The sequence below is a fragment of the Anomaloglossus baeobatrachus genome, chromosome 4 (genome assembly GCF_048569485.1).
Source record: "Anomaloglossus baeobatrachus isolate aAnoBae1 chromosome 4, aAnoBae1.hap1, whole genome shotgun sequence".
In the NCBI taxonomy this organism is placed as follows: domain Eukaryota; kingdom Metazoa; phylum Chordata; class Amphibia; order Anura; family Aromobatidae; genus Anomaloglossus; species Anomaloglossus baeobatrachus.
In genome coordinates, this window is record NC_134356.1 from 425,594,852 (window position 1) to 425,622,191 (window position 27,340).

At 40.4% G+C, this 27,340-nt stretch overlaps 1 protein-coding gene across 2 annotated transcripts in view; it reads right to left on the bottom strand.

Moving 5' to 3' along the window:
* Window positions 1-27,340, bottom strand: part of SND1 (staphylococcal nuclease and tudor domain containing 1) — a 959,968-nt gene that overhangs the window by 746,093 nt on the left and 186,535 nt on the right. The gene's annotated exons all lie outside the window — the stretch shown is intronic.

The following is a 27,340-nucleotide window of genomic DNA, read 5'->3' on the forward strand; positions in this document are numbered from 1 at the left end:
CACATGCGGCAGAAAGGTGTCCCCAGGTCCCACTAGGTCACCCCCCATCACCCCCCCCCAGCCCCCGAGCCCCCGGTCATACGTTACCTGTCTGGTGATCCGTCCCGCGATCACGCCGCCTCCTTCTTGAATGCTGACGGCGCATGCGCAGACAGCGGCTGTCAGCTGGATTCCTCCCCCGGTCCACAGTGGAGCAGCCTGTGCATCAGCAACGTCAGTCTTGCAGGGACGCTGACGTCGCTGATGCACAGGCTGCTCCACTGTGGACCGGGGGAGAGTGAGTGCAGTAATCAGCAGTCTCTCCATGTGAGGAGTGTGGTCCTCACATGGAGAGACTGCTGTTCCAGAAAATGGGGGGTACGTTCTGTGAGCGTGCCCCTCATATTCTGGAATGAGGTTACTGCAGGTCACTCTGCCCTAAGTTGGACCGGGGCAGTGTGAGTGCAGTATTCTCAGATTACTGCACCCACACTGCTCATGGAGAGCTTGCTCTTCCAGAAAATGGGGGATACGTTCCCTGAACGTGCCCCCCATATTCTAGAAGATCCAGAGTCGGCGTGGGACCTCACGGATTACAGCGGATTACAGCGACCGTAATTTCTTTATTTTCAATAAATTGGGGAAAGAGGAATGTTTCGGGGAGTTTTTTTTTCAAATAAATTTTTTTTTGTCTTTTTTTTTTGTCTATTACTTGACTGGGTTAGTGATGTCGGGTATCTGTTCAGATGCCGTGACATCACTAACCCCAGGGCTTGATGCCAGGTGACATTACAGCTGGTATCAACCCCATATATTACCCCGTCTGCCACCGCACCAGGGCGCGGGATGAGCTGGGGCGAAGCGCCAGGATTGGCGCATCTAATGGATGCGCCACTTCTGGGGCGGCTGCGGCCTGCTATTTTTAGGCTGGGAACAGTCCAATAACCATGGCTCTTCCCACCCTGAGAATACCAGACCCCAGCTGTCCGCTTCACCTTGGCTGGTGATCTAATTTGGGGGGGACCCCACGTTTTTTTTTTTTTTTTAAAAAAACGCCTGGGGAGCCCTCCAAATTGATCACCAGACAAGGTGAAGCTGTCAGCTGTGGTTTGCAGGCTACAGCTGTCTGCTTTACCCTAGCTGGCTATCAAAAATGGGGGGGACCCCACGTCGTTTATTTTATTATTTTTTTGGGGGGCTAAATACAAGGCTAGGCACCCTTTAGTGCCACATGAAAGGGACTAAAGGGCGCCAGCTTAGAATATGCAGGGGGGTGGGACATTATATATGTTTGACATGTATCCATTCATCCATTGTAGCATTTTAGGCTGTGCGCCCACAATCGGGATTTGCAGCGTTTTGGGCGCAGAGTGTTTTCCCTGCGTCCATAACGCTGCATTGTGCAGTAGAAGCACAGTGGAAGGATTTTTAGAAATCCCATGCCCAATGTGCTTGCCCAATGTGCTTCTTTTCTCCGCCACATAAACTGACCTGTGGCGCAGCTTCCCGAGCCTCAGCATGTCAATTTATGCTGCGGAGATGAGTGTTCTCTGCAGGTAGCATAGAGCTCCACAGCGGCCTGAACCCAAATCGTGGGCATGGGCAGCTGCGTTCTCCCGTGGACAACACTCACATCTCTGCAGGAGGCTGACACTGTGTACTAGACGCCGTGTCGCTGGCTCATGGCCACATAGCCTAAAAGTGAGACATTGGTTGCTACAGCAACATTTTTGTGAAGTACCTGTGGATTCAAAATGCTTATTATACTCCTGAATAAAATCCAGTTTCCAAAATGGGGTCACTTGTGGGGGTTTCTAATGTATAGGTACCCAAGGGGCCCTGCAAATGTGACATGGTGCCCGCAATTTATTTCAACTTTTCCAGAATTCAAATGGTGCTGCTTCCATTCCAAGCCCTCCCATTTATCCAAACAGAGGTTTTTGGCCACATGTGGGGTATCCCTGTGCTCATAAGACATTGGATAACAACCTGTTGGGTCCACGGTTTGTTGTTGTCTCTTGAAAAAGTGAGAAATTTGATGCTGAAGCAACATTTTTGTGAAAAAAATGAAAATTTTCAATATGGCAACCTAAGCTTATCAAATTCTGTGAAGTATTCGTGGATTCATACTGCTCACTATACACCTAGATAAAAGCCTTGAGGTGTCTTGTTTCCAGAATGGAGTCACTTGTGGGGGACCTCCACTGTTTAGGCACCTCAGGGGCTCTCCAAATGCAACCTGGCGTCCGCTATTGATTCCAGCCAATTTTGCAGTCAAATGGCGCTCCTTCCCTTCCGAGCCCTGCCATGCGCCCAAACAGTTGATTTCCACCACATATAAGGTATCGCCAAACTCAGGAGAAATTGCACAATAAATGTTATGCTGAATTTTTTCCTTTTACTCTTGTAAAAAAAAAAAGCTACCTGGTTGAAATAACAATTTTGTGGTAAAATTTTTTTTTTTTTTTTCATGGCTCAACGTTATAAAATTCTGTGAAGCACCTGGGGGTTCAGGGTACTCACCAAACATCTAGATAAATTCCTTGAGGGGCCTAGTTTCCAAAATGGGGTCACTTGTGTGGGGTTTCTGCTGTTTAGGTACCTTAGGGGTCCTCCAAATGTGACATGGTGCCCGCAATCTTTTTCAGCCAAATTTCCTTTCCAAAATTCAAATATTGCTCCTTTCGTTCCAAGCCCTCCCATTTGTCCAAACAAAGGTTTCAGACCACATGTGAGGTATCACCGCGCTCATAAAAAAGTGGTTAACAAACCTTGAGGTCACATTTTTGGAATTACCTCTTGAAAAAGTGAGAAAATTGATGCTAAAGCAACATTTTTGAGAAAATTATTAAAATTTTCAATATGACAACGTAACGTTAACAAAATCTGTGAAGTACCTGTGGATCTAAAATGCTCACTATACCCCTAGATAGAAGCCTTGAGGGGTCTAGTTTCCAAAATGGTGTCACTTGTGAGGGGTTTCTTCTGTTTAGGTACCTTAGCGGACCTGTAAATGCAACATGGTGCTCGCAATCTATTTCAGCCAAATTTGCTTTCCAAAATTCAAATATTGCTCCTTCTGTTCCGAGCCCTCCCATTTGTCCAAACAGAGGTTTCTGACCACATGTGGGGTATCGGCGCACTCATAAGAAAGTGGGGAACAAGTTTTGTGGTCCATTTTGTTGTGTTAGTTCTTCTAAAAGTGAATAAATTTGGGTTAGAGCAACATTTTTAGGTAAAATTTAATTTTTGCTTTTTTTCATTCCACATTGCTTTTGTTCATGTGAAGCACCTGAAGGGTTAATAAACTTCTTGAATGTGGTTTTGAGTACTTTGGGGGGTGCAGTTTTTATAATGGTGTCACTTTTGGGTATTTTCTGTCATCTAGGCCTATTGAAGTCACTTCAAATGTGATGTGGTCCCTAAAAAAATGGTTTTGTAAATTTTGATGTAAAAATGAGAAATCGCTGATAAACTTTGAACCCCTCTAACTTCCTAACAAAAAAAAATTTTGTTTCCAAAATTGTGCTGATGTAAAGTAGACATGTGGGAAATGTTATTTATTAACTATTTTGTGTCACAGAAATCTCTGGTTTAACGGTATAAAAATTCAAAAGTTGAAAATTGCTAAATTTTCAAAATTTTTGCCAATATTCAATTTTTTTCTTCAATAAACGCAAAAAATATTGTCCTAAATTTGGTACTAACATGAAGTCCAATATGTGACGAAAAAACAATCTCAGAATCACCGGGATCCGTTGAAGCGTTCCAGAGTTATAACCTCATGAAGTGACACTGGTCAGAATTGCAAAATTTGGTCTGGTCATTAAGGTGAAAATTAGCTCCGTCACTAAGGGGTTAAACCTTGAAGATGCAGAACTTTCTAACTACAGTGGAACCTTCGTTTACGAGAACAATCCGTTCTGGGAGTGTGCTTGTAAACCAAGTTACTCGTCTAGCAAAGCAAAATTTCCCATAGGAAATGATGTAAACTCAGACAATTCGTTCCATAACTTGTGCAATGTCCCCTATTGTGTCATTACACACACACACACACACACACACACACCTTACCCTCCGTTCCCTCGCCGGCCTCCTGGTTCTTGCGCAGTCTGCAGGTACAGTATGTGTATCGGGTAACCATCACGACAATGCAGGAGCTTCCGCTGTCAGCGTCCACATCATACGCATGAGCCGCTTGCCTGACTGTCCAGCGCACTGACATCAAAGGCATGAGCCACTGCCTTTGAGAAGCGCTGACAGCGGAGGTTCCTCCATCGTCACGATGGTTACCCGATACACATACTGTACCTGCGGACTACAAGAACCAGGAGGCTGACAAAGAAATGGAAGGTAAGGTGAGCATAATAATATTAATATATATATATATATATATATATATATATATATATATATATATATATATATATATATATATATATATATATATACATACATATACACACACACATATATATATATATATATATATATATACACACACATATACACACACACACATACATATATATACATATATATATACACATATATATACATGCACACACACACACACACATACATATATATACATATATATATACACATATATATACATGCACACACACACACACATACACATATATATATATATATATATATATATATATATACATACACACACACACACACACACATACATCCATACATACACATTATATATATTATATATATACATACACACACACACACACACACACACACACACACACACACACACACACACACACACACACACACACACACACACACACATACACATATATATATATATATATACACACACACACACACACGTGTGTTTGCAAGAGCGGGTCAGAACTCTGTGAAAGTACGGAACCGGAAGTGTGTGCGGTGAGTATTTGCTCGTATGGCAAAGATTGCTCGTAAACAGAGTTACAAATTTACAGCAAGCCTTGCTCATATAGCAAGTTACTCGTAAACTGAGGTTCCACTGTGTATGTAACATGGACTATGTAATGAGTCACATTTAGCGCATGATTTAGAAGTAAAATCATGAAAATCTTGGCCAATCGCACAGCCATCCAAACAAAATATGCATAAATTCACCCCACAAGTGAATGTAAAAAAACAAAAAAAAAAAAAAATGTCACTTTGACCCCATTACACTGGATGCATTATTGTGATCTTTCCTGTTTTAAGAATGAGGCTCTGCAGCAGGTGCAATCTAGTGATAACATTGCATAGGCTGCTCTTGTGGCATATTCTGAATGGTGGAAGAGGTCAGCCAGTGGTTCCCTTCAGCATTGTATTCACAGGTATCTGCGTCCTTAAGGTACGGAACATGCAATAGTGAGAGGCTAGGTGTGTGTCACTATTTTTAGCCTTTTTACTGTCTTAGTCTGTTGGACAGAAAGGCACAGCCAAAAAGCTACACAATTTGATGTACAGCATAAGCATGCAGCTGTTGCATACTCCAAAAAAGTGAATAGATCTTAATCAAAGTAGTGTTGCTTACTCTAAAAACATACTGATAGGGAATTTAGATAGTGAGCCCCAATGGGGACAGTATCGCCAATGTTTGTTTAGCGCTGTTGAATTAATAGCGCTATATAAAAGTGAATAAATATATATTATACATTACATTAATATTTTCTGCTTGAACAGAACACAAGAGAGGCCAAGCAATAGTACTTTGCTTTTCCCCTATTAATGTCATTAATGGTCTTATATGCAAGCAGAAGCAACCAAATGCCCGAATGAGTGGTTAGCATACGAACAGCACCCAAGCTCAGAAACAGACTTTTTTTTTTTTAAAGTACTCATTTATGCTGAGAACTGTATGTACTTAATGGTTGAGTACACACGTGGTATGGTCAAAATTATTGGAATCTCTCCCTTAATTAAAGAAAAACCCACAATGGTTGCAGAAAGAATTTGAATCTGGCACAAGTAATAAATAAAAAAATCTATGAAAATGAACAAAATGAAAGTCAGACATTGCTTTTCAACCAGACTTCCACAGAATTTAAAAAAAAAAAGTGAAACTCATGAAACAGTTGGACAGAAATGATGGTAACCCTGAAAATAATGTGACAAAAGAGACATGATAAATCAAAGTGTGTCCACTAATAAGCATCACAGGTGTTTACAATCTTGTAATCAGTCAGTGGGCCTGTATATAGGGCTACAGATACGTACTGTGTTGTTTAGTGACATGGTGTGTACCACACTCAACATGGACCAGAGGAAGCGAAGGAAAGAGTTGTCTCAGGAGATTAGAAGGAAAATTATAGACAAGCATGTTAAAGGTAAACGTGAGAAGACCATCCCCAAGCAGTTTGATGTTCCTCTAACTACATTTGCACATATTATTCAGAAATTTAAGATCCATGGGACTGTAGCCAACCTCCCTGGACGTGTGGCAGCAGGAGAAAGATTACAAATCAAAGAGTCGGATAATGTGAATGGTAACAAAAGAGCCCAGAAAAACGTCTAAAGAGATTAAAGGTCGATTTCAAGATCAAGGAAAATCAGTTTCAGATCGCACCATCCGTCGTTATTTGAGCCAAAGTGGACTTCATGGGAGACGACCAAGGAGGACACTATTGAAAAAAAATCATAAAAAAAAGCTCAGGACTGGAATTTGCCAAACTACATATTGACAAGCCACAAAGCTTTTGGGAGAATGTCCTATGGACACATGAGACAAACATGGAACTTTTTGGCAAGACACATCAGCTCTATGTTCAAATGAAGCATATCAAAAAAAGAACACTGTCCCTACTGTGAAACATGGAGGAGGCTTTTATGTTCTGGAGCTGCTTTGCTGCATCTGGCACAGGGTGTCTTGAATCTGTGCAGGGTACAATGAAATCAAGCCTATCATGGCAAAGGATTCTAGAGAGAAATGTACAGCCCAGTGTCAGAAAGCTTGGTCTCAGTCGCAGGCCATGGGTCTTGCAACAGGATAATGACCTAAAACACACAGCTAAAAACACCCAAGAATAGCGAAGAGGAAAACGTTGGACTATTCTGAAGTGGTCTTCTATGAGCCCTGTCCTAAATCTTATTGAGCATCTTTGGAAAGAGCTGAAACATGCCATCTAGAAAAGGCAACCTTCAAAGACAAGACAACTGCAGCAGTTTGCTCTTGAGGAGTCGGCCAAAATACCTGTCGAGAGGTGCAGAAGTCTCATTGACAGTTACAGCAATCGGTTAATTGCAGCGATTGCTTCAAAATATTGTGCAACAAAATATTAAGTTAAGGAGGGGAAGGGAACCATCATTCTGTCCAGGCCTGTTTCATGGGTTTTATTTTTTTCTTTAAATTCCGAGGAAGCATTGGTTGAAAAGCAATGTCTGACTTTCATTTGTTCATTTTCATAGATTAATTTTTTTATTACTTTTTTCATATTCAAGCTATTTCTGCAACCATTGGGGTTTTTCCATTCATTAAAACGAGGGGTACCAACAGTTTTGACCACGTGAGTATATGCAGTCAACAGTGGTAGCTCAGCTGGGCTTCAACCAAGGCTTTTGCTGCATAAGCTCCATTAGAGTATTTCCTAATCTCAGCCCTTTAACTAATTTGAGTCTGCAGTTAATCGTGACCATTGATGCTTTAAATAAAAAAAATATATATATATATATATATATATATATATATATATATATATATATAATTTATAATAAATTCCATATTCTGTACCTCGCAATTACTGCATAATCCTGCAGTGCTTCATGGCATGCAAGCATGATTTATTTAGTAACAAGCAAAAAAAAAAAATTCTCAAAAAGTAGCCTACATCTTAGGTAATTTCTACATCTTTTCATTCAGAAGAAATTTGGCCATTTTTAAAATCAAGCAACATAGCTGCTAAACAGTGTAGAATAAACATAGCTTCATAAACTGTGCAAGATCATCTGTTAGACTACAACAGATTCTGCAGTAGACACAATATGACTTCTGTAATACCGATACCCTCCGCTCTGTTCATTCATCTGCATGAAATTGTGTCTAGGCAGATAATATTACACACAGATACATATTGTTATGTATGAGTGTGATGATAGAAAGCAGTGGAATGGCTTCTATTGCCTCTTACTAGCATATGTAGTGTATAAAATAGAATATTCACTGCACATCTAGCATAATTCTATCTTCAGAGGTCACTGGAGACCTCGGGAATGCAGCTTATGACAAAGTGTACACAGGCTGCCTAAGGGACACAAGTTGCCCTAGATGTCCACACATCAGAGCGTGACTGACAGCTCCAGACAAATTAAAAAGGGGATTGTGAGGAGGGGTGACTGTCCTCCAAGCAACTCTTTCTTCTCTGCCACGTGGGAAGGTGTTAACCATATGTCCACAGCACATCCAATCTGTCTTCTATCTGTTCTGCGTTTGGGGATTTCAGGCTACAATAAGGCATTCCGTACACATTGGCCTCTGGATTTTACTCTGCAGAGACAATTTTGGGCCCAGTAGCCATAAACATCCCTATTTCCCACAAAAATGTGCCCACTGGCAAATGTCACAACAGTAGTGTTAAGTTTACCATCAATTTAATGAAGCCCATACACAGCATATTGGTCATCTTTATTTTAGCACAGAAATAAAATTAAAGATTACAAGTATTCTACCTAAGGATCCAAACAATTTTGTGTCGTTTACGACTAACTTGAAGGGTCACTCCAAGATATTAAAATAGGCAAGTTTGAAAGTAACTTGCTTTCTCTACCTCCCTCTGTACTCCTGCTTTGTTTCTTACAGCTCTATGCCAATGGCACCGACCACAGCTGAAGGTCTGGAGAGGTGGTCGAGCATGTGCAGTTACTACTCTGGATCTCATGAGCGTGCATGTGTCCTATCTCCTGATTTCAGTCACCACGCTCCAGCTTCCTTATTGTGGGAAAATAATAGCTCTGGCGCATGTACAGCAGCCCAGGAACTTTTCTACGGTCCTGTCCCATGTCTCACCACCAGCATAATGATGCTGCTGTGCTGATCTGTCAGTCAAACAAGAGTGCCTGCCCGCCACAAACCAGCAATTTGGAGGCGGTGGGTGGTGTGCCCAAAAGACAATGGTTGTGAAAAAGTAGAGTTTTGATAAGGAAAGTATAGTCAGAAACCATCAAGTTTTTAGAATACATTTTTGATTATTTTTGGGCAGTTTTTACACTACTATCCATAAAACAGTTATCACCCAGGCTACTTGAGCAGACATGATAGACTTTGGCATTCTACTCCCTGCAGTTCACAAGGGGTGTATGAACACTTCAAATGCTTGTTCAGATGGCAGCCATTTGTCCAGACAGCTTGGGAAAAAAAACAAAAAAAACAAAAAAAAAAGACACGACAAGATGTAAAATCATTAGAAACATATCATTGGGAAGAAGGCATGGCTTCACTGGAATGGGGCGTTTCATATGTAATGCTGCCAAAAATGCAATAGTAGGTTTTGCAAACTCAGACTACAATCTAAAAATGCACCAAGATTATCAAACAGATTGAGACGCTTCCAGCACATATTAAGACTGTAGCCCAAATTTATACTGTCTAAATCTTAGAAAAAAGTCTTCAAAAGAGAAATAATGTGACATATTTGCAAAAATAGCTAGTGAAGACAAAATTAGATATAAACCAAATGTATTTATGTTGCATAAGGCTAAATGCACGTGGTGGGTGTATGTTCAGTGTAATGCAAGTGGAACATCTGCACGAAAATACAGTAGGAGCCAAGTTCATGAGACTAAAAAAAAAATCTCTGTACATTGACCTATGTGGATTTCAGGAACAGCAGCATTTAAATTTGCGCGGAATTCATTGGGGTCTTCAGTGTTGCTATTCACAGGATGAAAATCTCAACAAAATCCGCATTCAACATGTCTATTTTGATGTGGAAACATAGAAAACAGAGAAATGAAAATCTGCATCAAATCCATAATCTGTGTAAAGTAAACATGTTGTTCTGAATGCTGAAGGGGTTCTGTGGTCCTGGAGATAATTTACAAGACATATTGTCATACTGTCAGCATTCGATCAGAAAGACAGGGTGGACAGCAGTGTGAGCAGCCTCTTATCTCAGCACATATGGAATCTCAAGTATTAGATTAAAATGGCAGAGTAGACAGCAGTGTGAGCAGCCTCTAAAGGCCCAGTCACACACAACGACTTACCAGCGATCCCGAAAACGATGCGACCTGATAGGGATCGCAGGTAAGTCGCTGGGAGGTCACAGGTGAGATGTCACACAGTCAGATCTTACCAGCGATGCAGGAACAATACAGGACGCAGTAGCGACCTGTATAACGATCTCAGCAGTCACTGTGACCCTGTCACACAGTGTCAAACACAGCGATGTGTCCTGCCCAGCAAGACATCACCTTTGAAGAAAATGGTCTGGACTATTCTGCAACGACTAGCGATCTCACAGCAGGGGCCTGATCGCTGGTAGGTGTCACACAACAAGATCGCTAACGGGATCGCTACTGCGTCACGGAAACCATGACTCAGCTGCGATCTCACTAGTGATCTCGTTATGTGTGACGGTACCTTTACTTCAGCACCCCTGGTATCTCCAGTATTAGAGTGACTGGGTAAACAGCAGTATGAGCAGCCTCTTTTTACTTTAGCTCCCCTGGCATCTCCAGTATTAAATAGACAGGGTAGACAGCAGTGTGAGCAGCCTCTTCTAACTTCAGCACCCACACATTGGAAGGGAATAAGCAGCGCTTTATACTGTACATGCATCATCTTAGCTTTTAATGACAGGTTTCTTTCAGTTTAACAAGTTGGTGTCAATTTTAATTTTACAGTGGTCATCTACCTTGCCTAAATAAACGTGATCTACTAATTAAAAGGCATCTAAGAATTTATATTTCCTTTACTTTTTTTTTTTTAATCATTCTATATATTCTTAATTCCCAGAGAACCGCATCAAAGGAAAAAAATCTTACAAAAGATCAGATTTATGTAGATTATATAAAAATGTAAGCTATAAATTGGCATTCAGAGCTGAATATACATTTTATATATACTTCATAAAACTCTGATCAGCCCAATAAAGGAGACTTCCCACATTAGAATAGTTTTTCTCTCTTGGCTAAAGCCTTGCTAACCGTTTTGATTGACAAATTTGAAGAGTATAAGTGCCAGTGCATCAAGACCTGCGTGTTAACACTACTAGCCATAAAAACTCCGCATAAATAACAGTGCACATAACTGAACATGGTTCTTCGTAGCGTGACATGAATAAAAACTTTTTTCACGCTCAACCCAGGTCTATATACCCTTCAGAAACGTTAAAACAGAAATCTGCTCATACAGATGTTGAGACAGATGATGGGCCATTTATATTTCTTTTTCAACAGCAGCCTTCCTGAAGAGGCCAACAAACCGCAGCTTACATGTTATCTGAATAGGTTCATATTCTCAATCAAAAGTGATTGACTAATGAGGACGCATCCAGCAATTAGAGCTAAATTAGAAACACACAACCTCAATTTCCGTACAATATGTTTAATCTTCCCTGTAAACTCTTGGCAATAGCAAGCCTCTTTCAGCACAGCCAAAATGTACAAAGTTGTATGTTTACAGAGGGAGAATGAAGATTAACAGCATGGTGGGTTCCAGAGGGAAAACTAGTTTCTGTATTATAATTGCTGCTCGAGTTTTACCATACTGTTTAACATATATTACAGACTTTAAATACTGTTTTCAGTCTGGAAAGGTTGTCATGTCCTGAAAGCCACTTTTACTCACTTCGTCAATATGACTGTTGGGCAACATGAGGCGAGTAGCCCGGGGCATCCATCCACATTAGATTAGGCATTGTGCACATGGCTATATTAAAAACAGGCAGCTACTGGAGTGGTCTAATTGGCTCCTAACACGTACAGTAATATGCTCACCCATTTCATTTATTACTTAACCATAATAGTGATTTCATATCAGATTAGCCAAATTGATCATAAATGTCATTTCTCAGATAACCATCCCCTGAATGCAAATCTAGCCAGCCCATTACAGACGTAGAGAAAGGGCAACACTGAACGCGACAAGGTGATGGAAGGAGTTTGCCTGGATCCTTCTCATGTGACAGCTGCGGATTTCTGCATTGCTGAATGCAACACATTAAGTAAATGAGACCACTTTTGCTTCCGTCTCACCCCCCCTGGAGTGTCTGCGTACCAGGGATCGCTGCCATGCAGATGTTTTTCAGAGTCTGCATCACGACGTTTGCAGTAACCAGGACAGATGGCCAGGACAATTCACTCTAGTGCTTCCGACTGCCAACAGCTCCAAGATTATAACACACGCATTAAGAAAATTGCTGGAGTCAGTAGCAGATAACAGATACTTGCCCAGGCACACTTAATCGCCTAGAGACCTTTCTAATATATCACCTTGGCACCCTTCATTATACCGGGCAGCCAGTCTACAGAATACTACACACTATCTGGCTAATGGGCAATCTTGAAGGTTGTTGATTCTACCTAAGTCGACCTTTCAGCCTCCCTTCACATGCCACACTTTTTTTTGCAAGCAAATAAAGAATGAAAACAGTGTTTTTCATTGACACTCAAAATGTATTGTTTTCTGTTTTTCAAGTCCTATAGAAGCCTATGAGAAAAATACCAGAAATAACACCAACTCTTGAGAGTACCACCAGTGTGTTTTAATAGATCTCGAGGGCTTAAAATGTTTAACCCCCTCACACCACGGCCAATTTCATTATTTTCCTCCCTTTCTTCCAAAAGCGATAACTTTTATTTTTCAGTCCCCACAGCCATATGAGGGCTTTTGTTTGTTGGACGAATTGTACTTTTAAACAACACCATTCATTTTATCATGTGAGGCACTGATAAATGGGGGGGGGGGAAATCCTAGTAAGCCGAAAGTGGTAGAAAAGAAATCCAAATTCCACAAATTATTCATTTTTTTTTATTTACCATGTTCACTGTACAGTAAAACAGACCTGGCAATTTGAATATCCAGATAACAAACATGTATTGTATTTAAGTGGTGACATTTTTTTTGGGAAATGTGTAAAAAGAAAAAAAAAATTGGGTTGTGAGGGGTTCTTTGCATCCTAAGCTGACGTTATACACCATGTTCTAAATTATTATGCAAATTGGATTTAAGTGTCATAGCGATTATTTATTTTTCATTGATGGTATTGTGTCTCAGGGTTCTTTGGATCACTGAAATCAATCTCAGATATCTGTGATAATTAGTTTGCCAGGTGAGCCCAATAAAAGGAAAATTGGATGTGCCACAATATTAAGCAGGCCACAGTTTTCAAGTGACATGGGGAAGAAAAAGGATCCTTCTGCTGCCGAAAAGCATCAAATAGTGCAATGCCTTGGACAAGGGATGAAAACATTAGATATTTCACGAAAACCTAAGCATGATCATCGTACTGTGAAGAGATTTGTGGCCGATTCTGAGCACAAACGTGTTTGTGCTGATAAAAGCAGAATGAGGAAGGTTTCTGCCAGGCAAGTCCATTGGATTAAGAGAGCAGCTGCTAAAAAGCCATTACAAACCAGCAAACAGATATATAAAGCTGCCAGTGCCTCTGGAGTCCCTCAAAGCTCAAGGTGTAGGATCCTTCAAAGACTTGCTGTGGTGCATAAACCTACTATTTGGCCACCCCTAGCCAGTGCTCACAAACAGAAACTGTTGCAGTGGGCCCAGACATACATGAAGACTAATTTTCAAACAGTTTTGTTTACTTATGAGTGTCGAGCAACCCTGGATGGTCCAGATGGATGGAGTAGTGGATGGATGGTGGATGGCTACCATGTCCCAATAAGGCTGCGACGTCAGCAAGGAGGTGGAGGAGTCATGTTTTGGGTCGGAATCATGGGGAGACATCTGGTAGGTCCCTTTATGGTTCCTGAAGGTGTGAAAATTACCTCTGCTAAGTATATAGAGTTTCTAACTGACAACTTTATTTCATGGTACAAAAAGCAGAAACGTGCCTTCAGGAGCAAAAGCATCTTTATGCATGACAATGCCCCATCTCATGCTGCAAATAATACCTCTGTCATTGGCTGCTATGGGCATAAAATTAGATAAACGCATGGTGTGGCCACCATCTTCCCCTGACCTCAACCCTATAGAGAACCTTTGGCGTATCATCAAGCAAAAGTCTATGAGGGTGGGAGGCAGTTTACATCAAAACAGCAGCTCTGGGAGGCTATTCTGACATCATGCAAAGAAATTCAAGCACAAACTCTCCAAAAACTCACAAATTCAATGGATGTGCAAGAATTGTGAAGGTGATATCAAAGAAGGGTTCCAATGTTAACATGTAACTTGGCCTGTTAGGATGTTTTGGATTCAAATAGCTTTGAATGTGAGCTCCTAATGCTGTAAATTCCACAAATGAGCATTTCGAGTTCTATATAAAATGTTTAGAAACTCTACTGTGCCTAATAATTTTGAACAGTACATTGAGGTTTTTTAAATATTGAAGATTATATTATCATTGGGACGTTTCTTGAATAAAATTCGATGTATACTCTAATGGGTGATGACTTTTATTAGACTGTCATTTGCGCCGAACATTTAGGAGAATCAGAGAAAAATATAATTTGCCTAATTTGGAACATGGTGTAGAGATACAAATTTTGGGGTGGCTACAATGTTTTGAGCACCTGTTATTGCACTTAACAGCAATGTTGTAGTGGCTCAAAAAAATAAATAATTCTGGCCTTTGAAATTTCTCTCTACACTGTTTACTGATCTGATTCGTTTATTTTTCGATAGATTGGACTTTTACAAAACGCAGCAACCAAACATAGATATAAGTGATTTGAAAGTTAAGATTTTTTTCATAGTATCAATGTATAGCAAGAATCACGGTCTCCTAAGAATGATAGGCACAGTCTGGCTTTCACAGGAGTACCGTAATAGAAGGCATGGGGGTCTTCAGTAAACCCACGGCTGTCATGGCAACTAGTATTGAGCGAGTAGTTAACTATTCGTACTCGCTATGCTGTTAGCGAGTACTGTCCGCTATCCACATATTTGTAGCGGGCGCAATGTAAGTCAATGGCAAATACCTGCTAAGTAACAAGTAACTCGAAAGCCATAATATTCGCTTCTTGCACGAAAGGTATGGCTTTCGGCTAACTCGCTACTTAGCGAGTATTTCTTATTGACTTACATTGCGCCCCCTACTCGTAACATACATATATATATATATATATATATATATATATATATATATATATATAGTTCACCCACTCTCTTTAGTCACCAAACACAGAAAAGAGCAACTAATCGTACAAGCAGTAATGCCAGTAATGCTTGATATACAATTATGTTCATGTCATCGGCTTCATTATGCACATATGCAACTGAAGGGTCGCAGCATATTTATGTAAGGCACATTTTTTAACTCTCCATTATAGTAACAGTTTGGCAGATTGGGTATACAGGACTTTTGGAATCCAGATCAGTCCTCAACTAATGCAAACAGATCATGGCATTATAGAATCAGTCATTAACTTCCATGTCTTTTAACCACTACCTCTGGCTTATACTGTTTGATGCTTTGTAAGTGTAAGCACATTACTTTATGGTAGTGAAGGGTTTAGTCACTTAGAGGAATAGTTACAGTGCCTATAAACTGGGGGAGGGTGCACTCCTGACTATTGATAGTTTGGACCAGTGGTATGCTACGCAACAGGCCCAAATTGTGCTCTCTTATGCGGTGAGCAGAGGCATTGGTGCATTGGAGGAGTGCAGAAAAATTGGAGCTGGCTGGATCCAGCCAGGTGCAGCGTTTTCATACGAGTGCTCCTTGTCCAGGAAACCAGGCACCGCTGATAGACTGAAGATGATGAGCAGTGTACAAAAGAACAAAATCCTTTTTTTTTTCTGTTAAGACAGGAAGAGTTTATAGTAATTTGTAAATTGTAAAGGCACATGTTTTTACAAGCAATTTGCAATTTTACAATTTATGATGAGGACCAGCATTAAAACAGCTCCATCCACCAATTCATAGTGTAGTGAGGTGTACCCACCTCAGCTTTAGTGAGTGTTTACATTTCTGTATTAAAAAAAAAAAAGGAAATTGGTCCAATAGACCAGAAAGTGTGGATGAGTGAAATCCATTTGGAGCTCCGTATGTAATGCGTATGTAATGTAATGCATCTCTGGGAACTCCTTTAAAGGTGGCTTTACACGCTGCGATATCGCTAAAGCGATCTCGTTGTGGTCACGGAATTTGTGATGCACATCCGGCCGCGTTAGCGATGTCGTTGCGTGTGACACCTATTAGCGATTTTGAATTGTTGCAAAAACGTTCACAATCGCTAATCAGTGACCTGCCCCCCTCTTCCCAAATATCGTTGCTGCTGCAGTAACGATGTTCCTCGTTTCTGCGGCAGCACACATCACTACGTGTGACACCGCAGGAACGAGGAACCTCTCCTTACCTGCGTCCCACCGGCAATGAGGAAGGAAGGAGGTGGGCGGGATGTTACGTCCCACTCATCTCCGCACCACCACTTTGATTGGGTGGCCGCTTAGTGACGTCGCGGTGACGCCAAACGCACCTCCCCCTTGAGGGAGGGATTGTTCAGCGGTCACAGTGATGTCACAGAACAGGTATGTGCATGTGACGCTGCCGTAGCGATAATGTTCGCTACGGCAGCGATCACCAGATATCGTTACAACGACGGGGGCAGGTGCTATCATGCTAGACATCGCTAGCAATTGCTAGCAACAAGTTGCGTTTTTGATAAAAGGTAAAAAACTGCAACTCACCGGATCCTGACACTACCGCACGCAAACGCATGCAAACGCATATTGCCGCAAGTCCATTGACATTGCATTGAGCAGACAACGGATCCAGTAAGATGCGTTTTGCGTTTTTTTGCCGACTGGCAAAAAAAACGCTGATGTGAAACCAGCCTAAGACTGTTGGAAGACCATTTCCGGTGACTACCTCTTGAAGCTCATCAAGAGAATGTCAAGAGTGTGCAAAGCAGTAATCAAAGCAAAAGGTGGCTACTTTGAAAAACCTAGAATATAAGACATATTTTCAGTAGTTTCACACTTTTTTGTTAAGTATTTCATTCCACAAGTGTTAATTCATAGTTTTGATGCCTTCAATGTGAATCTACAATTTTTAGGTCATGAAAGTAAAGAAAACTCTTTGAATGAGAAGGTGTGTACAAACTTTTGGTCTGTACTGTAGGTACCGTATTTTTCGGATTAAAAGACGCACTTTTCCTCTTAACAATTTGAGAGGAAAGTGAGGGGTGCGTCTTGTAATCGGAATGTAGCTTACCAGGGTAATGGAGGAGTCGCATGATGCCGGGGGAATGCTGAGGCACTGTGCAGGTGCTGCGGTGGCTGTGCAGGGGCAGCAGCGGCTGTGCGGGGTCTCTGGCGGCTGCTGCTGGGGCGGCTGTGCAGTGTCTGTAGCAGCTATGTGGTGTCTGCGCGGGGTCTCAGTCGGCTGGACTGGCGCTGCGGACTTCAAATAATACCGCCCGGAGTTTGCGCGTGCGCAGATGGAGCTCTCGGCTCAAGCTCTCATCTGCGCAGGCGCCGCCTCCGGGCTGTTGATCTCCCTCCAGTGGACATCAAGAAAATGGTGCCCGGAGGTGGCGCTTGCACAGATGAGATCTTGGCTTGCCATTGAGCCTAGAACTCAATCTGCTCTGACTCCAGGTTCCATTTCTTTGAAGCCCTCACCACTCGCAGCCGCCGCCACAGCAGCTGCCCGAGCATGGCAGCCCCAGCCTCCGCCGCTGCACCAGCACAGCCTACAGTTTCTGGGACACCTACCACCCCTGCCTCCTGTGACTCCCCCACCACCACTACTGCCCCCTCCAGTAAGATAACACCGGATTACAAGACGGACCCCATTTTGTTTTTCCCACTTTTCTTTGCTCTGAATTTGGGGTGCATCTTCTAATCTGGTGCGTCTTATAAAACGAAAAATACAGTATCTTTGGGGAAATTTCAGTGGAAAACAATTCTACAGGAATCAGATAGTTTGATGCCCTGTGCTCAGTAGTTTAAAATGAGAATAAATGTTGGCATAGGGTACAATGCATCCGCCTAAAAATCAAATTGACTGACATAAGCAGATTACCATTGGTCATTCCCAAAAGCAGTTTTATTATTTGTTTTATTATGATTATATTAAGTGACTTGCTAAGTATTCAAAGAAAATGATTAGCATTAAGTGTGTGGAAAACGACATCAATGGCGTCTATAGAAGAGATTAAATGCCTCATCTAATTTAGCTTCTATAGATGGTCTCATTTGTATGGCAGTAAAATGGCTAATCCTTAATTTATATTTGAAAGCTTCCTTCACTTTTTATCACGACATAATTCTTAATTGTTGGAATTTGTTTTTTTTTTTTTACTGTGCATCTTAAATTTAATTATCTTAAATATTTTAAGGCATCCAGCTATGAAATGGAACTATGGTATTCTGAAATTTGTTAACAATTTGTGGTATGAACCCTTCTTCTGTCTAATGAGTCATTTTACAAGGTTCCTTCAGCATTGAAGACGGCAACCTGTGTAAAAATAAAAGGGTCTAACCCAGTGTCTTGACTATTTTTCATAAATCGATAAAATGTGCTGACAATATGTAACCTAATGCAGTAAGTATAGTTTGTCACTCACATCTGAGCCCCATATTAGAAATTAGTGTGGAGCGCAAGAATGTGAATTAGTGGTATTAAGCAATACAAAAAAACTAGAGAACACCCCAGCATTTTATTTACCTCCAAACCTAATTCAACAGCATCGGGAGCTAGTAAAACCTGCTAAATCCACATCATTTTCAATGCACTGTGAGAGAATACAATCCATTTTGTTCTTCTAGAAACCATCTTGTCTTATAACTGAATGATGTCATGGGGCTCATCTAATACTGAGGAGCAGGGACGTTTCACATTTCTACACACAGCCCTGTGGCTCTTATTGGTGCATAGTTCTGAAAAGTTATTTCTTTAAATTACATGAATTAGGGCAAAATGTGATGCCATGTCAAATAAATATATTGGACTACACCCCAGAAGGAAAATTGCATAACAAGAAAACTAAAGGGGAACATAGTCAAGGTCCTAAAAATGACCAAATACATCAAAAACAAATAAACAGCAAACTTCTTGCAAAAATATAAAAAGTATTTATTGCATGATATAACCACAAGAAGTGACATACAGATACATCAAATAACAATTATCAGGCTTTTAAAGAGTGTCTCTGATGACTAATCACATAGGGCCAGCAAGCCACATGTGGCAAGGGTATAAGCACTTGATTTAATGTTCGTCGTTAAACATGTACTCAATAGTTATATAAATAGACCCAATGCAAATATAAATTAGGTTTCTAGAGATATGAAAAAATAGAAGGAAAACATGCATGTCTATTACATCATCTTTACCACATATTGAAGTACAAACATAGGCTAGATTAGGGTCTTCGTGGGGAAGCTCCCATATAAATTTTCACTCCAAATCATTGAAATGCTAAATTTACTAAGCCTATGAGACAATCCAACACTCACCAATATTCACTCAGCCATAGTGGTTTGTGATGCCAAGAAAAACGTGCCCCGACGAAGACATCGAAACATGCGCGTAGTGCATTCAGAGTGGCAGAACATTTAGTAAATAAACTCAATGATAGCATAACAATGTGAGTTAACGAGTGTAATTCTGCAAGTGGTGCTCTTACTCTATACCAGGGGTCTCCAATGTGTGGCTTGCGGGCCCATAATGTGTGGCTTATGGCCCACATGCTGTATATAAGAGGCCAAACCACTGTGTAGAGCGTAAAAATGACTTTATATTACTTACCTAAACGATCTCTGCGGTGGAGTTGGGTCATATGCGTGTCTCCGTTCTCCGGGTGCGGTGCCTCCTCTTTCGGCCATCTCTGTCCTCCTTTTTCTGAAGCCTGGGTGCATGACGCATCCTACGTTATGCACACAGGCGAGCATTGAGGTCCCGCTCAAGCGCACTACCATACTTTGATCTGCCCTGCTCAGGGCAGATCAAAGTGCGCCTGCGCAGGACCTCAATGCCCGCCTGTGTGCATGACGTAGGATGCACCCGGAGAACGGAGACACCCCATCTGACCCATCTAAACCGCACCGACCATTTAGGTAAGTATTATAAAGTAATTTTTACGTTCTACACAGCAGCCTGGGCTCTTATATACAGCATGTTAGAATGGTGGTTGCATGCATCATCTATCTGGTGACAGTTTCCCTTTAACAAGTGCCACAACATAGATTGAACAAACAAGCAGATTAAGGACTAGATTTCTTTAATGACCTGGAAAAAAAAAACACTCAGTATATGGAGATGCCTGATGTCCAACGTCCCTCCAAATGACAAGGGTCCCCAACCTGTGGCTTGTGGGTTCATAATGTGTGTCTCACGGCTGTCTGTCAACTTGTTGCATTAGGAACTTGATCTAGCAAACAGCTATGAAGAGCAGGTCTCCAGATAGTGAATTGTGTGTGTAGCCCCACACAGAAGTGCAGATCTTGATGCTCATATACTGGCCTTCGGGGCTTAGAGATTATTTAAGTATGGTAAGCTAGAGAGCAGATGATACCTGTCAGAGGAAGTGCATGCGGCTGGAAGAAACAAATGTGGTGGGAGTGCTTGATGCCAGAATACTGAACGGTGCTATAGTGGGAACCCCTGGATTTTGGTATACTGCCTCAGTGTTATTTCTGTGGAGAAGCTTTAGCAGTTATGATACTGGTAATGGGGTGTCCAGGAGCTGGATGTGGCTCTCACGATCAGAAAGGTTGGGAACCACTGCTCTACATTCAAGAAACCAAGAGCTTTTATTTATTTTTTTTGCATATTTTTCGTTATTGCCAATTCAACATGCCTATGGATCCTGTGATCCCTTTACTTCCCCACTTTTACTTCGTGATGCTGCAATTTCAATGCTGAGGAGTGTAGTTAACATTTTAACGAATAAACAAAAGAAATCTAAAATCAAATCAATCTTTCAATGATCTGTTGTATTCTACAAGGAGATGCAGAACCTGGCAGAACAGGGTGGGAGTGTCAGATAGTAAACATTACTTTACTAGTAGAAGCAACAAAATTTGATATGTGACTTATCCCAAGAGTGGAAGCCAAAAATATTATTTCTCAATTTAATCAAGACATCCCTTAAGAACGGATCATGAAAATGGCATAGTAGTTTAATAGAGTTATTAAAGAGGTTATTAAACCATACTTATTAGAATAACATTAGCAAAGGCCAATTAGAGCAAACCAAACTACTTTGACTGAACACTCATAGACCCCCGATTTTAATCACCATCATTATCAGCAGACTCCCTGCTGCAGCTCTATAATTGGATGTTTTACTATGTTCACATGATTTGCATTTTGTCATTCATATGGACATTAATGTTCTAGTCTAAATCTAGGTAAAACTACCTTTATTATAGCATTTATTTACATAAGCTACCTTTAGAATAACAGGCCATAAAACTATGGAGCTTCATGACACTTGTAGTCCCTTACATGCTTGCAGTGGGCTGTCTGGCTCAGTTAGATAAATCAGCCCCCACCCCTCCCCCACTGTAAGAATGTGACTAATTATGAGGGTCAGCACAGGAGCAAATGGAGTGCAATATATATATGTATATGTATATGTATATGTATATATATATATATATATATATATATATACACATACATATATATATACATACACATTATATATATATATATATATATATATATATATATATATATATATATATATATATATATATATATATATATATATATATATAGATAGATAGATAGATAGATAGATAGATAGATAGATAGATAGATAGAAAAAAAAAAGCAAGAAACAAAACAAAAAAAAACCCCAACACATTCCACTCGGACCAATATTACTCTGTGGGGCCTAATCGGACCGAGAAAACAGTGGCAACATGCTGTGGGTGGAATGTGATCTTGTTCCACACGCAGCCATTCAAGTCTATGGGGCAAGAGAAACATTGCATTGCTTTCGCGCTACACCGGTGTAACACAAGTGCAGTGCGATTCTCTCATAAGCCGGCAACGGAGGAGATAGGGAGATAAATCCCTCCCTCTCCTCCGCAGCTGTGGTCTGATAGCACAATCTGACCACAGTAGCATGACACTCACATGACATTCAGCTCCCGCTGTGCTGCAAGCGGGAGCAGTGTCATGCGAGGACTCGCAGTAATCCCCATGTGGCCTCAGCCTGATGCCAGATGTTTAGCTTCCAGAACTATAAGGAGGGATTCAGGAATTGGTTGCTGCAGTATTCAGACATAGGGTAGGATTCCACTTGCAAAAGACTCGCACGTATCTTACATCGCATCACCCAGCATGGCCTGCCTCTCTTCCGACAGGAGCGGGTCGACTGTATAGAAATACATGCATTCGATCCGCTCCTGTCGGGAGAGAGGCAGGCCATGCCAGGAGATGCGATGCGCGATACGCGCGAGTCTCTTGCAAGTTGAATCCTACCCTTAAAGAAACAATTCCATCAAAGTTTTAATTTTCTTAATATATTCCAATCATATTATATGGCACCATGTTCCTATAATTGCTCATTTCACTCTTCTACCCAGTTTTTTTTTTCTCTTTTCTCTGCTCTATGTAGAAACAGGAAGTGTCTTGTCCCTGCATGAATTATTTCCCTCTTCAACTCCCAGCTGCTTTCTTCTCATCCCTGCCAAGGATTTTGCAGTGATGACTAGTACAGGAAAATGAGACTTCTCGTTTCCACATATAACTTGGAAGGATTCAGCTAGTCAATTTTTAATCTTGTGATGTCAATGTGAGGTCAATTGTGACCTAATGGAAAAGAGAACAATTAACTGGGTAGAAGGGCAAAATGAGCAATTGTAAGTACACCGTGCTATATAATATGATTGCAATATATTAAGAGAATAAACACTCCATAAAATCTTATTCGCATCAACTGTCATCTCCTAACTCAGTAATGTGAAAATCTGTCTTCACAGAAAATAGATTTTATCCATGAATTGAGAGGGGAAAAGTCACTGCAGGAGGAGAAAGGAGCAGATTTCTCTGGTACGGAAAAAAACTTACATTTGTACTAATAAAATAAAGCCTAAGCACTAATAGGAAGGTAGTTGCTAACTACCTGCCTGTTGTGCCAGGCACCGTTCTTTGCTGACACAGAGTGGCCATAGACTGCTCCAGCTGGTGTTTAAGATGCTTCTACTGACGTCACATCAACATAGCGGTAAATTCTTTTTCACTCTGTTGAAAGAACGAGACTGCGGACATCATGCTGATTGACAGACAGCTCCCTGCTTCCTAACTGTAACAACGCCCAATACACTGACTGACAGCCAGCTCTAATGCTGAGCCGGCTGTCAGTCACTGAGCAGTGACAAACTGTGTCCGCACCACCCCTATGACTGAAAGCCAAACGATGCTGGTAGGAATAAAGTTCATTTGCTTCCGGCAGTGGGGCTCTCAGTGCGGAGGCAGGGCAGGGTCAGAACATTTTTAACCTGCAGATTAACTCCGTATCTGCAGGTTTATAGCGTTTGTATTTACATGACAGCTTGCCCTTAAAACCCAACAGAGTTCCAGTAACTCTTTTTGGCTTTTTTCAGACCAGTATATGCCAGACCACCACTTTTTTTTTTTTCTTTACTATATGGAATAAAGTCACCTATTCTGTATAGAGACATCCTGGGGAAAAAATATACGTCTAAAAGCTCAACTGAGTCAGCAACAGACCTATCAGTAAGTCATAGTAGGCATGTAATTTATCAGTTTAAGAATGGTGAGACACAGTCTCATGAAATTTTAATTAGCTGATGTTTCCAAGCATAGATAAGCGTTCTCACAAATCAGATTATCTTTGGTGCACATGAGCCAAAGTAAAAAGGCAAAACACTCAACAGGTACATAAGGGCATGGCAGAAGATCCTCCTCAGCAGAGACTTAAATCAATAACACCAGAACACTCAAGAAGCTAAGTGGATGCAGCCAGTGGATTTAATAGATATTGTACTACCGATCAGGGCAAGAAGGTATCGCCTGACCAGCTTTCAAGAGGACACAGAAAACAATTTCCCAATTATAGTTGGTCTAATCACTTTCCCTCCATTTACCCAAGGACAATAAATGCTCGAGTAAAATCCCATTTCTTCGTCCCAGTAGGGCATTTTACTCAGTAGACCAAAACTCCCTCCTTACTAGCTGAACATGACCAGAATGGTAAAATACACACAAAATAAATCCCGCTGCAAATTAAATATGAGCAATGTTGTAATCTGTGTGGTCAAGACTGAACAGCTCTTCCAGCACATTCACAGAACAATATTATGAAGCAATTATCAAACCAGCTGACTTTTTTTTTTTTTTTTTTTTTAATAATCAGGTTGTGCTGCTGTCACATAAGCTAATGTGAACATTGCACCTTGTGTCACTTATTGTATAAAGAGCTGATCTCTGTCATTAAAGAAATTGTCCAATACCCTAAATCATTTACTGGTATTGTCATAAATTATAAAACTGGTTTTCCCATGAAAAAAAGTTAATTTGAAAGTTAATTTGAATCAATAGATCTTGGAATAATAAGAAGTTCCACAATTGGATGTGTTTAAAAAAATATTCCTCTGCGGAGATGTTATATATAGTTAGGCCCATATATATGTTTGGACAGAGAAAACAGTCTTCACATTTTTGTTCTTTACATTACCACAATGGACCCATGTGACCAGAAGGGGCCAACATAGCTGATACCAGGAAGCAACATTTTTCTGTTGGCTGAGGCTCCACCCCTTTTTGTCACATGGGTATTACATCAGCAAGGTCCTTCTAGCCACTTTAATTTGGACATAATCATTAGTAAAATGCTTCTATAATATAATTTCGCATAAATAATAGATGGAGGGGGAGGACAGACAGGAAGGGGGCGGGAATCACTACCAAAACATATCCCAGCTATTAGCTGATCGGCGGCGGCTGCATATCAAAAAACTGTTAATTTTACTAACGTTACTTGGTTGTGTTTCAAAAACTATACATCCCAGCTGACCTGTAAAGGTATGTATAGAATCAGCATGATAGTGCCAGTATAGCACTGGCTTCAGGTTACATAGGAAAATCCTGGTGATTGGTTCACTTTAACACCCACTCTCAGGATCTACTGTAAGATGCATCAGTGTATGGTCCATGTGTGCATTTTTTTAGTCACTGGGTCATCAGTGATTTTAACAAATTGATAAGTAAAATTACAAAGCTTCGGCTATACTTTGTAACGTTACATACGGACAGCACACAGAAGACACATGGATAACATCCGTGTGCTGTACGCGTTTTTCCTGGACGCAAAGATTGTTTTGGCACTTTTCATCTGTGATACCAGCAAAAACAGACAACTCTCTGAGATTTGCAAGGACACACAGTCTGAAAAAACACGGACATGTGAGTAGCACCATAGATTATAATGGATAGCTATTGCATCAGTGAAGAAAAAAAAAATGGATGCCACACGTACATGCAACATGGACGTCTGAATGAGGTCTTAAAGCACTCTAATCAAAAATTTTTATCCTCTTAATATATTGCAGTCATCAGATTATATAGCACTAGGTACTTAGAATTGCTCATTTTGCCTTTCTACCCAGTTATTTTTTCTCTTTTCCATTAAAGTCTATGACATCACATGATTAAAAAAACAGACTAGCTGAATCCTTCTGAGCTCTATGTAAAAACAGGAAGTCATCACTGCAAAAGTAATAGGCAGGGGGAGGAGGACAGCAGCTGAGTCAGGAGTTGAAAAGGGGAAGGATTCATGTAGGAAAAAAACTTCCTGTTGCTACATATTTTTTTCTGCTCTAAGAATTGACTGGGTTGAAGACCAAAATGAACAATTGTAAGTAGACAGTGCTATATAATATGATGATTGTAATATATCTCCTACCTGCTATTTTTATACACAAATTAAAGATGAAATTTGATTATTTTGAGGCTTGTAATCCTAAATCTGAGCAGAGGAGCCCAAATTAAAGGTATGGTTCCACTTGCGATTTTCATGGACAAGTGCAATCCAATAAAAACATTGGATTGCACTTCGCACCCATGCAAATCTAAGGGGCAGCATCGATCTGCGATGCACCTGAAATGAGCACCCAAAGGGGACTAACAAATACAGTAAAATGGGAAGGAAAATAAAAAAAAAAATGTTAAAAATAAAAAACAAAAATGTCATATCGCCACAACCCTTTTCTCTAATAAAAAAAAAAAACAAACAAACTAAAAATAAAATATGAAATTATGAAATTAACCCAATTGGTAAACCACATAATAAGAAAAAAAATGAAAATCGAAACAAAAAACATTGCAATACAATGCAACTAGAGGCAATCAAAATATAATATCTACCCCAAAATGTTATAAGTGTCAGCTCGGGGAGCAAAAAAAAAAAAACAAAAAACAAACCTTCACACAGCCCGATATTCCAAAAATGTAAAAAGTCCTCTCAGAAAATGGAGATGCTAATTTACTTATTTATTTATGTTCATTTTACAAAATTTCAAAAAGATCTTTCACCATTTATATAAAACAAATCTATGCCAGTTTAGTATTTGCGTAAATCGTACTGACCTGGAGACTCAAATTGTCTAGTCATTTTTATCATATAATGGACGCTCTAAATATAAACAAAAAACAATTGAAGAATTGCGCTTCTGCAATGATTTTTTTGTGTTTATTTACACCACTCACTTTATTTTTTACAATTTTGCAGCATTTGGATCCCCCCCCCCCATTCCCAGTACATCACATGTCTATGTGGACAGAAAAATACAAATGTTATGAGTTTTGGAAGGGGACGAAAAATTAAGCCAAAAAATAAAAATGGAAATTGGGAGAGGTAAATGTTGTCTTCTAAGTCACAGGTGGAAAGTCTAACACATTCCATAAGTAAAAGACATCAAAACTGGTTCAACTGTTAAATAGATTTGCTTAGAACAGAGCAGTCCAGATGCACAGGTATTCGGGGGGGGGGGACAACTACTATCTATGAAATATTCCATATACAAAAGTGATAAGCAATATTTCTGCAACCTCTAATACCCAATTTAAAAAGGCACAAAATAAAAATGGGTTGTTCAACAGTTATTCAACACACACTAGTAGAGAATACGGGATAAAAATAGTTGGAGTTCACAGTCCTTCACACCTCATTTCCCCTCATCTGCATAGAGCGCTGCTGCATGTTTAAGTTTTAGCCATGCTTCAAGTTGTTCATGTAACAATGAGACCATTAAAGG